Genomic DNA, 3,510 nt, shown 5'->3' on the forward strand with positions numbered 1-3,510 from the left:
AGTCCATTGGTCGTTTTGACCAACCTATCAGACTGTTTCCCTGTCCCGGCCGCATGGTCCCTCGGCAATGAGCCCTGGCTGGTCTCATTGCCTTACAGGCTTCCCGGTTCGCCTTCACACAACAATAGCAAACAACAGTAACATAATTACAACTATTAACAGGTCGTGGCTGCAACAGAACTGCAGCCACAGGAACTACAGAACACCCCTGATCACACACAAAAAAACTTCCCTCCACCAGGCAATTATGGAAACCCTGCTTGTAATAAAACCATTTCACTTATTTCTCACACCAACACTGCTTTGTTTTCCATTTGTCCTGTTTTTTTGTAGCAGTTGGGCTGCTGGGTGAGGGTGTGGGCACAAGGGCAATGTCCTGGAGGGGAAAGCTCGATGTGCTTTTCGGTGAAACCAGGCTACAGGCGTGGAAATTGTTGCAGTCATAGCCAGGAAAACTAAGGAGAAAGGAATCTTTGTCTCAGGGACCCTGACTTTGCAAAAAGCCTTGCTGGGGAGGAGGTGCTGAAATGTCGTTAACAGCTCATTATCTGCTCTGCAAGAGCAACTGGATCTTGGTGTTTAGAAAAAGGGCATTTAGGTGAGCTGAGATAAACAGAACTGAGTTCCTGTGGGTTTGGGTCCCAATAGACCTTGTGCAAGGAAGATTTTTTGTAGCTGAGGACACAAATCGTCATCCTGAAAGGTCCCAGGGCAGAGAAAAGCAACTCTTAAGTGCCCGAAGTTGAATTCCCCCCCTTTCTGTCAGAACAGTGCTAGTTGAAGTTCAGGCAAAGGAGAGACTATTTTCTTTTCTCTCCCTAATCCATCTGCACTTGGCAGCAGAGCCTGGTAGTCAATTGCTGATATGATTTGAGGCCAATATCCTCATCTGAGATGATGCCAGTGCTCGTCAGGGACTAGCCTGTTGGTTCTCAGGCTCGGGCCCCGAATTCCTGCTCCCCACGACCCCTGGGCTCACCCTTCAGTGCTTGAATCTGCAGCAGTCTGTGTAACAAAGCATCACACTAACAGAGTTCTGATGAATCTCAGCTGCTAGCTCCAGGGCTTTTAAAGCAGTTCTTTCTTCCCTGTTGGGAGAGTGACTTTTGATACTTGAAAATGCAAAGTAGAAGTAGAACATCAGTTTTTGCTGGAGGGAAGTCCCATCTCCAGACCTACATCAACCCCAGAGCACTCAAACAATTGCATCCCCAGGGAGGCTGCAGTATTATGCTGCTGTACTGGTTTTGGTTGAGGTACCAGAGGCATGTATGTTTGCTCCTCTCCTGCAAATACAGTCTGTTTCTCAGCAGGAATAATTAGTTCATATAGGGTACTAAGTTGATGCAATTGTTTCCATTTCTTCTGGTTTCTGGACAGAATTTTCAGAAACTAGTTTCTGAATATATTTGCAGGACATAAACATGCTCTTTGGTAAGCATCTGGTAAGCAGAACACTGCACCAGTATGGCTAGTCATCTTCTGATGACCACCATAGTTAGCCAGTGCCAACTTTTGTATCTGAAAGGTGCTGAAATAGATACACTCTTCAGTACAAACAGCAGGCTTTTAAGGCTTTCCATACGTAACCCACTTTTCACTGATATAGAGAACAGGTAGCTTCTTTGATCATGAGGAATTAAAGAGTTGGGGTCTGGCTGAATAAGTTAATTTATAGCAGAAGATAAATGTGTTTAATATAGTCGGGTCTTTTCTGTATATTTGGAATAATACATCCTGAGTTTAAATTACTCTCATCATTAAATCCACATGCATAGTTTTCCCTGTTGTTTTCCATACTAACTTTACAAAAATCCAGTAGAACAATATTGGAAATCCCTCTGTAGAAGTCAGTTTGTCCTTCTACTCAAGAGCCTTAGATGGAAGAGACAGACAAACAAATTGGATGTTTTGTTAGTATTTGAAAATGGTTTTTACTTTTCAGTATGGACAACATGATTTCTTCTTGATTAGCTTTCTGGCTACCTTTCTATATTTTTGTGAGGGTTTATTTGTTTTATATAATTTTCAGTGCTATAGAAATTCCAGCACATCAGTCTACTCATAATTTTGGTTACACACTCTTATAATTATTTCTGTCTCAAGACTGTGAAGTGTTGGATTTGTACAGGAGTAAATAAGGGCAAGGATTTGACCATAAATGTGTGTCAGCCAGTGTACTGCTGAGGTATGCTTGAGTGTAGAAAATATTCTTAGATTAAAATGGAGATTTTAGCAAGCAGCAAAGGGAAATGAAGTGTGAGGCAACAAAGGAATCAGCTAGAGTTTCTGTTCTTGCAGGTGCCTTCATCTAGTACAGACAACATGACAACCGGTCAGAATTGCTTTAACTCCTGTGGCAAGTCAGTGGCAGACACAGTATAGTGTCTGCAGGAGCTAATTGCCATGTTCTTAGGCATTTCAGTGCTTTCTCGTTAAGGACATTACACCTTTCAGCTCTTGTACTGCTGGTGAATAAAGAAGTAATTTCTGTGACAAAACAACTGTGCAGAAGATCTGACCTTGGCTGTTGATCTATTACCTGGAAGGAACTTGGCTTCACCTTTGTCTCCCACGGCTTGTGTGTTTACTGAAGGAACAGATAAATAAGCATAACTGTTAATGCATAAACTGAGCACATCGATGTGGGATGATTCAGAGGTGTTATATGTTTATACCATGATACCTCTCAAAAGGGGCCATGCTTTAATACATGTTTGAACTCTGGCTTTCCAGAGTTGTTTATCATGTGCTAATATTTACATTCCTGCTTCAGGAAGTAATCACATGTCTGTATTTGTGGTGGTTGGTTTTTTGTTTTGATTTGTTTGTTTTGGGGAGGTTGTGTTGAGATGGGTTGGTTTCTTTGTTTAATATTCCTTTATTCTTTCCAACCACGTCCCCTTAAAGAAATTTATCGGTGCAGTATTTGCAGCTTTCACACTGCAATACTGCAGAGCTACCAAAGCATCCTCTGGCAAAGCTAGTTCATGTACTTTGAGCTGTGCAACTACTTTTTCAGGATATTTTTACCAGATTAGCCGTAAATCTAGCCAGCAAGGCTGTTGCAGTAGGCTGCTGTCCACAAATTTGGCTTTGAATGAACTACAATTGTGAGAAATATCTCAAATTAAAATTTCGAAGACGGCCAAATAAAGTGAAACAAAGAACTTTTATTTTCAGCGTGCGCTGGGTGCGGTCAGGTTTGCCTTGTGCCAGGGCCTGAGAACACACCGAGATGGGGGGGGGCAGTTCTTTTAAGGTCTCTCAATTTGCATAACTGTTCCCTTGTCCCTCCCATGCTCAGCTCTGCTCTGCTTTCTTTCTTCCTTAAAAAGCAATATAGCCTTTTCTTGAGCCCGATTGGTTCTCTCAGGGCAGGCTCACACTTCTCTTTTCCAGTCCATTGGTTGTTTTAACCATCCTATCAGAATGTTTCCCTGTCCCGGCTGCATGGTCCCTTGGCAATGAGCCCTGGCTGGTCTCATTGCCTTACAGGCTTCCCGGTTC

The sequence above is a fragment of the Empidonax traillii genome, unplaced genomic scaffold (genome assembly GCF_003031625.1).
Source record: "Empidonax traillii isolate 1590-97213 ecotype Southwest subspecies unplaced genomic scaffold, ASM303162v1 scaffold1314:size239288, whole genome shotgun sequence".
Classification (NCBI taxonomy): domain Eukaryota; kingdom Metazoa; phylum Chordata; class Aves; order Passeriformes; family Tyrannidae; genus Empidonax; species Empidonax traillii.